This window comes from Oryx dammah, unplaced genomic scaffold (assembly GCF_014754425.2).
Source record: "Oryx dammah isolate SB20612 unplaced genomic scaffold, SCBI_Odam_1.1 HiC_scaffold_4, whole genome shotgun sequence".
Classification (NCBI taxonomy): domain Eukaryota; kingdom Metazoa; phylum Chordata; class Mammalia; order Artiodactyla; family Bovidae; genus Oryx; species Oryx dammah.
The window spans coordinates 22681538-22697175 of record NW_024070188.1 but is presented as its reverse complement, the minus strand read 5'-3'; the positions used below and the strand labels follow the sequence as shown (position 1 = coordinate 22697175).

Genomic DNA, 15638 nt, shown 5'->3' with positions numbered 1-15638 from the left:
TAAATTGCCTATGTGCATGCACCCTCAGTCTCTTCAGTCATGTCTCTCTTTGTGACCCTATGGATTGTAGCCCACCAGGCTCCTCTGTCCATGGGATTCTCCAGGCAAGAATACTGGAGTGGGTAGCTCTTTTTTTTTTTTTTTTTTAAGTCATCCTGACCCTTTTATTGTTGAAATTAAAAAAATAAAAGATATTAAATACAATGGTGAATATATAGGAGAAAACAGAATCATAAAATTTAATGTTGAATTAATGGATTTCCACATTGGCTTTGAACCCAAAACCGCTTAAAAAATGGGTGTGTTTACTGTTAACGGCAACTGGCTAATAGGTGAGAGAATGGTCAAAGCTGTTTCAGTTGAACTTCCAGGGAAATTCTCTTCTCAAGAACATCCTTTAACTGTTGCTACAATTCACTATTCAATCTGGCCAAAACTGTGTTGGTTTCCTTATTGCATCTAATTGATACCTGAATAGCTTTCTTATCTTTCCCCACAGACCAAGGAATAGAAGGCTGTGATGCAAGAACAGCAGCTAGGACACCTGTCTTCTGTGCATGTTCATCGGCTTCTGGCCTTAATTCATCTTCCGATTTTAATCTCCTTCGAACAGGTTTAGGTGGTGGAGCAACAGGAGTGGTGCCTTTGCTCACATTGGCGGGAGCACTAGCAGCTGTCTTTTCTTCAATTTTACCATCTGTTTTGGCAAATCAAAGAGAACTTGTGGGATCAGAAGCTTTTGCAAACAGCAAGACCTCCGGATGCTTCTCGGCTTCATCATCTGTTCTTCATTTGCGGCAAATACTTCCAACTGGCTGAAATCTGCAAAATTTGGTTGTTCTGGTATCTGCTGAGGTGAGGTACGAATGTGAGTTATTAGGCCATTGGCATCCGCTGGGTGATGCACAACAGGACAAGGAGCCTGTGAGGGCTGTGGTCTTGAAGGCACTGCAGGAGTTTGGGCAACAGCTCCAGCCTGTGGCTTTCTTGTGATGGAAAAGGCCCGATTCATACCTAAAGATGATGATCTAGAATGAGAGGGCTAAAGCCTTGGAGATGGAGTGCTGGTGCAATGTTTTCAGGAGAGGTTCCTGAATGAGACCTTGGATGAGTTACATTGTTTCCAATCTGTTCTGCATCGGAAGTAAAAGAGTCTGAAGTACTGTAACCATCTGCTACAATATTTCCAGAAGCAAATTTCACTGATGAATTTATCTTATTTTCTTCTGAAAGGTCAGATGTTTTCACAAGCAATGGGCTTGGTGGGATTAGCATGATCACTGTCAGTTCTTCTAAATTTCCATTTCCTGCATTTGGATTTTGCTTGGAGTCATACGAATGGGACCTGGATGAACAATCGCAGTATCAGGATCAGCTGGTGCAATGTTAGAATCAAACTGGGTCAGAGTCTGTGAGCTTGAAGAGCATTCACTAAATGTCTCCCACTGCTCACTGCTCTGATTCAGCTGGGGCCAAGTCTGCTTTAGTGACGGCATTGACAGAGATTTGCTTGGAGGAGCCTCTGCAGGAGAGCCTGAATAACCTACCTCACCTGGCTGATCCCCAACGTCTGCTGAATCTTCCATCATCAATTAAGCTTTCAGGGAGGTTTTCTCATAAATCATAGCCATTGTTCCTAGCAACTACCAGATGAAATGCAGCACAAAACTCAACCAGTGTCAAGGCTCCTTCTTTATCAAAATCTGAGAGTTTCCCAATATGAGAAAGTTCAAGAATAGGAAGTTTCAGTTTTGTAAAAAACTCTTTAGCTGTAGATCCTGCAGCTAAACAGGAATAAATCTGTTTATATCAGGCTGAATAGTTTTAAACTGATTTACATAGTACTGTCTTTGTTTATCTGTTATTTCCCAAGGATTGTCATAACTACTGGATTGCCTACGAATTTCATTGGCAGTTGTAGCTGAGGCTACAGTTCGTACTGTTGTCTGGTCCTAGACAGAAGCAGGATGTATGGTTAAAAGAGTACTGGTTGGTGGAATATCTGCAAAATTGGCCCAGTTTTCTTGAGGTGGAGGTGGAGAATGTCCTAGCCACATTGCATCACCAGCAGAAGAGCCTGATTGTGCTTCACCGAAGGGAGCCCAGAATGGCCCAGGTTCTGCAAGGGGCCTCTCACTGTGTCCTCCACCGGGAGGACGGTTTTGCTTCCTCCATGTGTGTGGAGAAGTTGGTGGAGACTGCTGTGGTGAAACTACTGGGAACGCAGGTTCCTGCTGATCTACAGATGCATGAGGCTGGACAGTATCATGGCTTGCGGACCCCTTTTTCACGTGTCCCCTGCCAGGTGGTTGGGGGGTTACACCAGAGTAAGACCCTTGATTTTCAGAATCTGAAGAATATGAGGTTGCATGATGAGATTCCTGTTCATTCTCTGAAGCAACAAATCTTGGCAGAGGAAGGTCCTTTACTGTATTTATACTTTCTTCTCCAGGGGCTCTTCCTGACCCAGGGATCAAACCCACATCTCCTGCAGCCCCTTCGTTGCAGGTGAATTCTTTACCTCTGAGCCACCAGGGAAGCCCTTTAAATTGTCTACTTAAATACAATTCGCTTTTCCCCAGCCAAACTTGCCTCCATTCTATAGCTATCAAGTTCTTTTCAAAATGTGCCTTCTGGTCACATCACTCCACTCTTCAACTTTAAAGAAAATCTGTCTGTGACTTCCCATTGCTCTTAAGGTAAAGCTAAATCTAACACAGTGCTCTCCAGTAGAACTTTCTGTCATAATGGAAATGTTCCCTGAACTCTCCAATATGGTGTCTACTAGCTGCAAATGGGCAACTGAGCGTCTGAAATGTAGCAAGTTCAACTGAGGAACTCAATTCTTAATTCTCCTTAGTTTTAATTACTTTAAATCCAAATTTAAATAACCACATCAGCCAGTAGCATCCATGTGGAGCTCAAAGATGGCCCCTGCATTGTCTAGTCTCTGCCTATTCTCTAACCTTTTCCTATACCAAGCTCCCTACCTCTTGGTCTCTCTGACTCCTCTTTTAAGTTTCACACATTCGTTTTGCTTCCAGCTGACTCAAGAAAACTTTGCAAATATTATGCCTCTGTTGGGGGAACTCTTCCCATTTTTTTTCCTAGTTAAAACCTACTCATCTTTCAGAGGACTTCCCAGGCGGCTCGATGGTAAAGAATCCGCCTTCCAATGCAGGAAATGCAGGGGATGCAGTTTCGATCCCTGGAAAAGGAAATAGCAACCCACTCCAGTATTCTTGCCTGGGAAATCTCATGGACAGAGGAGCCTGGTAGGCTATAGTCCATGGGGTCACAAAGAGTCAGACATGACTTAGTGATTAAACAACATCTTTCAGAAGATTCAAGAATGAAAATTGCTGAAAATCTTCCCTAGGGAAGCCTTCTCAGCACATGAGGAGGCCAATTTCAAATATGCTTAACTCATCATCATTGTCCTTGCCATAGTTGCAGTCTGATATTTATCTTTGTTGTTGTTTCCATAAAACTAGACTGTTAGATCAATGAAGGCACGGACCATTGTCGCCCAGTAATTACTATTAGCATAGAGTAAGTACTCTATAAATATTAATTTCATCAAAGAGTGGTTATTTTTTATCACTCTGTAGCTCCCAAAATTCAATTTGATTTGGGTTTTTCTGGTACTATCTTTGTCCAGTTTTTGTGTAAACTAAGCATACAAAATAACAACTAAAGAAAGTTTATCCAATTGCCAGCCTCTTTCCAGACCAACAAAGGAATGGAATGCGAGAGCTTCCTTGGTATTTACTGATGCAGAAGTAATTGAACATCAGAACTAAAAGCTCAAACAGTGACTACTAGTATCCAATTTACCCGTAACAGTCTAAATGACATTCAGGCTGACAAATTAGTGAAGAAAACTTTCATAACTTTCACCAACAATCTGAGCTGCACAAATCCCTCTGCTCTTTATATCTTAATTTAATCCTTTTTGAAGTCATCTGTTCCTGTAACTGGCACTTTAATCTCTTATGTGCTTCTGGTTGTCCTCGTTTCTCACTTGTTATCAGCATGCTCTTCTGCAGCTTAATGCTTTCAAAGAGCCTTTCAGAGTTTTACCTGATTTAAGATTCTTAAGTTCTCTTTCAAGGATCTTTGAGTTTAAATCTTTTTCTTCATAGTGACAGGCTCAATCCTAATTCCATGAATACATCTTGAACTTTTGAGGGGGAGAGGTTTATAGGGCAATCTGTGTATTCATCTAGTCCACCTCCCACCTTAAAGACAAAGATGTTGTCTCTCTGAATTCTTTAAAGGGCATGTAATAGAGACCAGTATACTCTGCAACTAGGTGATTGTCCATACAAGATGGTTCCATTATAATTCCATAAAGCAAGGGTCCTCAACCTCCAGGCCACAGACTTATACCTCCTGTCAGATCAGCAGCAGCATTAATGTGCACAATAAATTTAATGCACTTGAGTCATCCTATGACCAACCTAGACAGCATATTAAAAAGCAGAGACATTACTTTGCCGACAAAGGTCCATCTAGTCAAAGCTATGGTTTTTCCAGGAGTCATGTATGGATGTGAGAGTTGGATTATAAAGAAAGCTGAGCACTGATGAACTGATGCTTTTGAACTGTGGTGTTGGAGAAGGCTCTTGAGAGTCCCTTGGACTGCAAAGAGATCAAACCAGTTCATCCTAAAGGAAATCAGTCTTGAATATTCATTGGAAGGACTGATGTTGAAGCTGAAGCTCCAATATTTTGGCCACCTGATGCAAAGAACTGACTCACTGGAAAAGACCCTGATGCCAGGAAAGATTGGAGGCAGGAGGAGAAAGGGACAACAGAAAATGAGATGGCTGGATGGCATCAGTGACTTGATGAACATGAGTTTGAGCAAGCTCCAGGAGTTGGCAATGGACAGGGAAGCCTGGCATGCTGCAGTACATGGGGTTGCAAGCGTCAGACATGACTGAGTGACTGAACTGAGCTGAATCATCCAGAAACCAACCCTTACCCTAATCCATGGAAAACCTGTCTTCCATGATATCAGTCCCTTGTGACAAAAAGGTTGGGGACCGCTGCCATAACACACAAAATAGTTTCCAATAAATTTTATACTAGATCTCTTAAGTTAAATGACATGTATGTGAAAGTATGCTGGAATGTCCACTTCCGGCCCCTCTCAACACAACATGGGCCATGAGTATGGACACATCATGGTATGGGACCCGAAGTAGGTATTCCAAAGCCATGACAAACTGAGTTGCGAATAGTACACCAATATCTAACATCCTGAATCTCATCACATCAATAATGTGAAGATAATAATACTCAGAGTTTACTAATAGTCAATGAACTAATGCAGTTTAAGTGCCTACTGATAGTGTATTGGGCAAATGTTAAACAATTTCCCTTCCTAATCCCTCTTACTATTAGTATTTATCAAAGCCTTCCTTCTAGGAATTCTTGAGGCCATATGCATAGGTTCAGGCTTATCATTAACATCATTGAAAACAATGTTGACTTGGTCATTCAGCATCTTCAGTCCACCAGCTCTTATTATCTAGTATCATTTTTGTTGACTAAATCCAAGTGCTCCCCAGACATCAAGCCTGAAGGGTTGACCATGTACTCTCCAAGGTCTTTGTGCTAGGTTAACTCTACTGTTCTACATTACCTTGCCTATCATTCCAATTCCCTATTGTCTTGGAAGCACCAACGCCTACATGACAATAACCACTAAATAGCTCTTTCAATCCCTTTGTCCTTAGGAGGCAGATCCTATTCTCTCTATCCCCAAACACTGGTCTTTCAAAGGAAGGGTGGCCTGGAGCCTCACGCCTGTCCTCCGCTGAATTTCAAGTCTTGTGTATCATTTCTTCCACTGTATCACGTCTTCATTGAAAACAACATCAGCTGACCCTCAGCTAAGGTTGCCATTGCATGCTAGATTGCCTGGCTGCCTTTACAAAGGTCAGTCAGCACAGCTGGTGAATTCATCTGTCACTTTCATTCTTGTCTTTTTCTCCTCAATTGCAAGGATTCATGCTTCTGACATCAGTGCCTATCTCTCCAGACTAAAGGAAGTATCTTGTTAGGATGAAATCCTTTATGCAACCACTAAGAAATCAGAAGAAAACAGGTTCTATTTGAGAAAATCTGAGGAAAAAATTGTTTTCCAGTAAAATACAACCATTGAGCATAACGTAGATGAAATCATGATAGAAAAATAACAATGATAAAGCAATAAGAATTGTTGAAACCTCAATTCTGAAGCTAAGGAAAACAAATTTAACTTGCAGACAGATCTTATAAAAGAAACCAAAACTGCATAGGTTTCCCACTTCCCCCTAATTCCCAGCTCAGACTCCCAACTCAAAAATCCTTATCAAAGGCAACGTTTCTATTTTCTGTATTAATCTAATGACATCTGAACAACTGACCCCCAAAATCTGGAGAACACCATTTCCTTTGTCTCATATCTTTTTTAGCTTAAGGGTCTGTTGTCTGTAGTGGCAGGCAACACAGGCTCAGCAGCGGGCATCTGCCAACCTGGCTCCCTCTAGAATGCCGAGAGTACTCTGGCAATAATGCAAAATGTAAGATGGGGGCTCCCAGCTGGTTCTGTGTCCACCTAATTTCCCCTGCTTTACACTTAAATTCTCGAAACCTTAAGCAATTCATTGTCAAACCTATTCTATCTTCTGCTTATATTCGAATCTGTTATCCTTCAGACCATCAATTTGATGAGAGCAAAGAATTCTACTACCTTCATAGACGTTCCTTAATATTATGTAACAGCCCAAATGGGAAAAGAATTTGGAAAAGAATAGATACATGTGTGTGTATAACTGAATCACTTTGCTATACACCTGAAAGTATCACTGCATTGTTAACCAACTATACTCCAATATAGAATAAAAAGTGATAAAAAAAGAATTTCCTGAGGAGCTTGACCTAAAAGCAATGGAAGTTTTATAGATCCATTTTCAAGCAACTCAGGAAGAGAAGGATAGATGCTAATGATCATCTGTGTCTAGTTGGTTTGGCATTTTCTAATTAGATTCTCAAAAAAGAAAAAAGCATAATATACTGATGTATAGGCCAAATTTCATTACAGTGATTACAATGATAAGCAACCTAAAGATAAATACTCTTCAATATAACCAAACGTTAGAACAACCATGTTAGTATCCCCATACCTCTCCCCTACCCCTGATAACTACTATCTGATCTGACTAAGGTGTTCTCTCTTTACACCATATTGGTGCCAACTCTATATCTTACAGTAAACTGCAAAGGGTGTCTCTCATCAGCACTTTTCATGGTTGGAATAATCTACCTGTACCCATAACACATATGTACTCTCTTTCATACACACATATTTAAATCTTGATCTTCATGTAAATAATAATATTATTAAGGGTAAGCACTGTTGGCGGTTTAGCACTAAGTCATATCTGACTGGCTTCCTATGGACTGTAGCCTGCCAGTCTTCTTGGTTCATGGGATTTCCCAGGCTAGAGTACTAGAGTGGGTTGCCATTCTCTTCTCCAGAGAATTTTCCTGACCCAGGGACTGAATCTCCATCTCATCCATGGCAGACAGATGCTTTACTGATGAGCCACCAGGCAAGCCCAAGTAAGCACTTATTATTTACTAAATATTGTCTAGCAAATATACACTAAGCACAGTATACTTGCACTGTGTATTTGTTTTACATAATAAGCATACTTGTAATGTATAATGCTCAAAATTCTCCAAGCCAGGCTTCAATAGTACATAAACCATGAACTTCCAGATGTTTAAGCTGGGTTTAGAAAAGGCAAAGAAAACAGAGACCAAATCGCCAGCATCCACTGGGTCATTGAAAAAGCAAGAGAGTTCCAGAAAAACATCTACTTCTACTGTATTGACTATGCCAAAGACTGACTGTATGGACCACAACAAACTCTGAAAAATTCTGAAAGAGATGGGAATACCAGACCACCTGACCTGCCTCTTGAGAACTCTGTATGCAGGTCGGGAAGCAACAGTTAGAACTGGACATGGAACAACAGACTTGTTCCAAATTGAAGAAGGAGTACATCAAGGCTGTATATTGTCACCCTACTTATTTAACTTATATGCAGAGTACATCATGAGAAATGCTGGGCTGCATGAAGCACAAGCTGGAATCAAGATTGCCAGGAGAAATTAAAATAATGTCAGATATGTAGATGACACTACCCTTATGGCAGAAAGTGAAGAGGACCTAAATAGCCTCTTGATGAAAGTGAAAGAGGAGAGTGAAAAAGTTGGCTTAAAACTCAGCATTCAGAAAACTAAGATCATGGCATCTGGTCCCATCACTTCATGGGAAATAGATGGGGAAACAGTGAAAACAGTGACAGACTTAATCTGGAGGGGCGGGGCTCCAAAATCACTGCAGATGGTGATTGCAGCCATGAAATTAAAAGATGCTTATGCCTTGGAATAAAAGTTATAGCCAACCTAGAGAGCATATTAAAAAGCACAGACATCACTTTCCCAACAAAGGTCCATCTAGTCAAAGCTATGGTTTTTCCAGGAGTCATGTATGGATGTGAAAGTTGGACTATAAAGAAAGCTGAGTGATGAAGAATTGATGCTTTTGAACTGTGGTGTTGGAGAAGATTCCTGAGAGTCCCTTGGACTGCAAGGGACCATCCTAAAGGAGATCAGACCAGGGTGTTCATTGGAAGGACTGATGCTAAGGCTGAAACTCCAATACTTTGGCCACCTGACGCAAAGAACTGACTCATTTGAAAAGACCCTGATGCTGGGAAAGATTGAAGGCAGGAGGAGAAGGGGATGACAGAGGATGAGATGGTTGGATGGCTTAACCTACCGGATGGACATGAGTCTGAGCAAGCTCCAGGAGTTGGCAATGGACAGGGAGGCCTGGCATGCTGCAGTCCATGGGGTCGCAAAGAGTTGGACACAACTGAGCGACTGAACTGAATTGAACTGATACTTGTAATGTAGAAATATATGCACTTATTACAATTGACTTGCATGTAATAATAATCAAGCTCTCACCGCCTTATGAGGTAGGCATTATTTACAGTCTGCAATCAAAACATCTAAAATCGAGAGCAGCTGAGTAATTACTCAAGATAATATAGATGGTGAGTGGCTAAACCATGCTTCACACACAGTGTGATTCCAAACTAAGACTCTTAACCCTGATCTCATACTGCCTGTTGTCAGGGTGGAAAGTTTCTGTACCACATTTGGACCTTTCTTTATTCAAGAGCTGGTTATCTTTGTAGAAGCCATTTTTCCCATCTCAGATTATAATATTTATGAACATTAAATAATTGTTGAATGAATGAGTAAATAAATATTAAACTTACCTCTAAGAAAGATTGTTAACTTGAAACGTGAACTGTGTTTGTTCATTAAATGTATGTATCCTGACAATAGGAAAAGAAGTAAGGAGAAAGGATAACTCTAAAACTAGGTTATTGAATCATTTTCCTATACTTCTGGAAACATCATTATAGGGGTGATACTATTATTTCTGTGTCTATAGAATAGATAGATGTGAGGAAACTAGGGCTCTGAGAATTTAAGTAATTTATCATATGATGGCCCTAGTAATCAGCAAAGTCAGTGTTTAAAAGCCAGGTTGCCTGGTTCCAAAGCTCATGCTCTTAAACTAATTTACCATATAAATGTCACCAGGGGATCTGACATATCCTCTTGAGGTTTTAAGTCTATACATGTGTAATTAAGAGAACTTTGGTTAAGTTCTAGTTTTGCTATTAATGAATGTTATAATTCTAAATAATCATTTCAAGTTTGTGGTGAATTACTGAGAAAATGATGGTGCTAGAGGTAATTCTGTTTAAAATCTATGTTTGATCTAATGGATCATTAGTCTGCAATTCACCAGCTCATTTTTGCAATCATAATTTATTCCAACCGTGATATCTTCAGTTTAAAAAGGTGTATATACTAACTGGATGCAAACAATAGCTATTGTTGACACTGAAAATTTGACAAAATATATCATTAAGTGAAAGAGATGCTGAGTTATAAAGTTACTACAGTCTACCTAAGTGTGACACATTTTCATGAGTTTATGCTAAAACATTGAGAAAAACCCTAAACATTCTAGCTGAATGACCTCATCTATAGCAATAGTTTACCTGATACAGAAGGTACTTTATGTTTTAAAATGGTATCACATCTTCTGTTCTTTGAATCTAATTTGTCAATGACAGTGCCCAAGAATTGATGAATGCTCCAGTAGAGAATTACATGGTATTTAGCTTTTCTGGAGAGATATGACATTTCAGGTTTATGATGATTCATCTCATGGTTAACATGTCAAGTTTTCCTGTGAGATGTTAGTTGTTGCAAGAAATATAATGGAGCTATCACTGGTACATCTGGAGGTGGGCTCGAGTCTGCCGGCTACTCTGGTGTGGCTGTGTGAAAGGATTGGCATGTGTCCACACCATCTATTGGGCAAAATCTTCTCAATTTTAGGCAACTGCTGATTTGAAATACCCTGTTGTACTCCACATGCAGTTAGGACTCCCCTGCTGTTCTGGAAAGCCCTATGTCCTGAAAATCAGTGAAACCATTAAAGAGTTTTATTGACCAACAAACCCTTGGGTGTTTCCAAAATTTGTGCTCAATCCCATCAACATTTGTCAAGGTTAAATCCCTACTATTTAGGATTCACAGCCTACACAAGATACTTTGCTTTTCTTGTAGGCTTCCCATCTATTTAGCTCTTTAAAAGAGGTTAATAAAAAGAGAAGACTCTGTAGGGTTTACCCATCTAATTGGAGAAGACTCACCCACACAGGAGGCCCCTGGCATTGCACCAAGGTAACGGGTGGTGGTCACTGCTGGGAGGAAAGATTGGGTTTGTATCCATTATTGTTAGGTGCTCACCACAGCCAACCTTAAACAGTTAAATCAAGGAACTATAAAACGGTCAAAAATGAGCACAGACTCGATTCTAAATTCTGGCTATGATTCACGAGTGATTCCAATTTCTGAAAAGATTATCTCTGTGATTTAATTTCACATGGAAAACATCCTCCCTTTGCAAAGCTGAACCTGTGGCTTCCTGGGTTTCAGAGAAATCTTTCAATAAGAAATCATCCAGGAGGAGATAGGCTATTATTTAAATGGTCTTGACGTTCCCATGACCTTCAGTTCCCTTCTGACCTTCTCACTCCCTTTCCCAGAGCCTGTCCTACGCCAGATGCTGGACGGGTACTCATCCTCTAGGCCCAGTTTCTCTTCTCAAAGATGAAACAGGCAGGAGTTTTCAAAAATGACCTCAATAAGAAAGCAGAGAAAACAAAATTGAAATAAAGACAATAAAAGCATCCCAGCTAATAAAAAACATGTTGCTCTTTATAGTATAGTTATTTCATACCATTTATTAGCTTTGAAATCAGGTACAGAGTTCCTTCCAATAATTCAAATTGACACTCCAATGTGAACCCAATAATGAGTTCTTTTGAGTAAAATGTATTTATTTTTATATACTATTACTTGTCCCAGCCTTGGTTATAATTTATAATTTTTTTATTGAAACATTGTTATATATTTTCATCTAAAGAGTCATTCTAATGATAAGTGGAATAACTATACCTGAGAAATATGGTTAAAGGAGTGCTGCATATCATTCCAATCCCACAGAATGGCAATGCCAAAGAATGTTCAAACTACCACACAACTGCACTCATCTCACAAACTAGAAAAGTAATGCTGAAAATTTTCCAAGCAAGGTTTCAACGGTACGTGAAGTGAGAACTTCAATCTGGATTTAGAAAAGGAAGAGGAGCCAGAGATGAAATTGCCAACATCCTTTGGATCATCAAAAAAGCAAGAGAGTTCCAGAAAAACATCTACTTATGATTTATTGACTAAGTCAAAGCTTTTGACTGTGGATCACAGCAAACTGGAAAATTCTTAAATGGATGGGAATACCGGACCACCTTACCTGACTCCTGAGAAATCTGTATGCAGGTCAAGAAGCAACAGTTAAAACCAAACATGGAACAACAGACTGGTTCCAAATTGGAAAAGGAGTATGTCAAGGCTCTATATTGTCACTTGGCTTATTTAACTTATATGCAGAGTACATCATGCAAAATGCTGGACTGGATGAAGCACAAGCTGGAATCAAGATTGCCAGAAGAAATATCAACAACCTCAGATACGCAGATGACTCCACCCTTATGGCAGAAAGCGAAGAGAAACTGAGAAGGCTATTGATGAAAGTGAAAGAGGAGTGAAAAAGCTGGCTTAGAATTCAACCGTCAGAAAACTAAGATCTTGGCATCTAGTTCCATTACTTCTTGGCAAATAGATGGGGAAACAATGGAAACAGTGAGAGATTTTATTTTGGGGGACTCCAAAATCACACTGCAGATGGTGACTGCAGCCATGAAATTAAAATATTCTTTCTCCTTGGAAGAAAAGCTATGACCAACCCAAACAGCATATTAAAAAGCAGAGACATTACTTTGCCAACCAAAGTCTGTCTAGTCAAAGGTACAGTTTTTCCAGTAGTAATGTATAGATGTGAGAGTTAGACCATAAAGAAAGGTGAGTGCTGAAGAATTAATGCTTTTGAACTGTGGTGTTGGAGAAGACTCTTGAGAGTCCCTTTGACAGCAAGGAGATCCAACTAGTCCATACTAAAGGATATCAGTCCTGAATATTTATTGGAAAGATTGATGCTGAAGCTGAAGCTCCAAAACTTTTGCCACCTGATGCAAAGAGCTGATTCATTTGAAAACACCCTGATTCTGGGCAAGAGCGAAGGCAGGAGGAGAAGGAGACAACAGAGGATGAGATGGCTGGATGGCATAACATATTGGATGGACATGAATTTGAGCAAGCTCCGGGAGTTGGCGATGGACAGGGAAGCCTGGCATGCTGCAGTCCATGGAGTCTCAAAGAATCAGACACGACTGAGTGACTGATCTGAACAAAATCCATCCCCATCACTGGCTACTTATATTGCCTTAAATTTCCCAATTTTCTATTCAGCATAAGGTACTGAAAGTTCCTGATAAATAAAATACATCATTTGCTCTTGTTCACTGAGCCCTTCCTGAGAATACATAATAAATATAAACAACTGCAATCCACTGGGAAATGGATTAGATGTCAGATAAAAAGCCTATCATTTCAGTTTGTGCCATAAACTTAGGACATGGAACCAAGTTTTTAAAAATCTGGACATATTGGTAGAATTAATGAAGTATTTGGTGGAAATTAATATTTCAAAATTAATTGTACAGTAGCAAAAAGAAGTCATGAATTGTTTGTAATCTCAGGAGAGCAAACTCTAAGTTAAGTATAAGTTCAGCATGGGTCAACAGTGTGAAGGGAGGCTCAGGAAGGGTTTGTGGCTTTTCAGTTTGGGCAGGGTAGAGGATCACCTCACTAAATTCTGCACTGGACAGGCCATGCCTAAGTGTTTGATTTTGTAAGCCTTGCCATTAGAAAATAAGCATGGTAAATATCACCTAGGAAATGGTGATAGTTTGTCACCATGAATGAAGGTTCCAGAAACTCTTCATTGTTATGAAGAGAATAGAGCTGTAAAAAGTGGTCAGAAAGATGACGTTTGAACTCCTATTGTTTTACGTGAGAGTTGAGTGGTTTGGGGCAAGTAATTTTACCCCTTTAATGCTCAGTTTCCTCAGCTATAAAACTGGCATAATGATATTATCTTCTTTACAAGGTCATTGTGCAGGTTAAATGAGGTCATTTAAGTTAATGCATTATCTAAGTTGTACATGCTACACAAATACATGAGAAATAATTAATCCTGTTCTGAACACAAAATAACATACTGTGTAAGAGGGAGAAGCTCATTATTTGTGATTTTCATAGGGTTAGAGGCAGGAGCAGAAGTTAAAATGAAGTGGATTTGGCTTAATGGATGAAAGAAGTTAATAATAATTGATAATGTGTCAACAGCATCATTGGCTGCCTCAAGAAAGTAGTAAGCTTTCTCTCTGAGGAAGAATTCAGGGGGAAACTGGGTGAAACCAGGATGGGGAGGTTGTGAAATAATTTACTGAAAGGTTTATAAAAACTTTTCCTGGTGAAAGAGTTGACCAATCTGTTGAGGTTTTGCTACAACCCCAACATGCATTTCCAGATCACTCAGTTAAGGACAGTTATTTGACAATAATTACAATGTCAGCTGGAGGCCCCAGCACACACTAAGCACGAACCATATTCCAGTGAGCCTAGAACCTTTATATACATACCTTTCATGTTAAACTGTGGACTGCAAAGGAAGAAACAATTCCACCTTAAGACCTGTCTCCTCTACCCCCAATAAAATATAGCTGTCAATAGGACAAGAAGTAGAAAGATTGTTGTCCAAAATGCTGCTTCTCATTTCTTGTGCCAACACTTTCTAATCTAGCCCCCAGGACAGTGCTGAGAAAAGCAAGATGATATGGACCAATAGTGTAGACTGCAACATATATGCAACAGCAAGCAAAAAAAATCCATGCCACCCAGCAAATTACTAACTTGCAGAATTCATAGTTTTAAAAAATCTTGCCTGGATCTTTCAACAGAAAAGAGCTCAACTCCTTTTCTGACAAATGGTATCAGTGATTCTACTTGAAGAAATGAGTAATCAAATCTCACGCTTCAGAAAATAAGCTCAACGCTGTAAGGATCAGGAACATATATACTCCCTTCACAGCCCTATAGTGTTTGACAAACTGGCTCAGAGCAAAGGCAACAGCAATTGGGGCATCTTTGCTTTATTTCAATACATCAGCATCAGTTTGGCTAAGAGCCTTGAAAGGTGAAGGCCCAAAAGGGGAAGGGCAAATGCTAGCTTCCTTAATCTGAAGGTACCATGCAAAATGCAAAGACTTTATTCTTCTTGCTGGTTGGGGCTCTCTCATTTATGGAATATGTGAGAATAGATAAATACATTCTCTGCATTCTCTAAACAATAAATGGATTGCCACTGGGGGCAAAGAATGATATGTGCACACAACATATTTTACTAACCCAGGTTTCTCTTTCTGTGGACTCATTTCTGAGTTCAGTTGAGAGAAATGAGGAAAATGCTACCAAGGATAAATCTTTATTCATCTCTGGGTCTATTTGGAAGTCAACTTGTGAGTCCACTAACAGCAGGTTGACAAATGTTGAGGAAAGCACCTGTCCTACCTTCAGTGATGACTTGCACGGGATGAATGTGCCAAATGGGACATCCATGCATCCCTGTGAGTTACAGCCTCATTTTTAATGGTACAGGACAAAGAAATAGCAACAGACGGTCATTGTAAATCCTTCTATTTTTCAGAGTCAGCTTTCAAAGGGTGAAAATTATTAGATAATTTAAAGCTCTTCGAGTTCAAATGAAAGAAGTGGCAAGATGAGTGCTTTTACGACTCTTAGAGCCTTCTCTTGTGAAAGAAAAGGTGACTTGCAAGAATCCTCTGGTGAGTAGGCACAAGTAAATATGACTGTTAGAGGTGAAGGGAAAAATTTTTCAAAGTTGCTGGTATAGATCTACAAGGTTATGTATGCTACTGTATATTAGAAAGAAAGTAAGGCTTGGTACATAGGCATCCATCCATAAATACATTAAGGAGATAGGGAATGAATGACTGGAA

At 39.8% G+C, this 15638-nt stretch overlaps 1 pseudogene; it reads right to left on the bottom strand.

The window, feature by feature from the left end:
• Window positions 1-311: 311 nt before the first annotated feature.
• On the bottom strand, window positions 312-15237 carry LOC120863113 (annotated as a pseudogene).
• Window positions 15238-15638: the final 401 nt, after the last annotated feature.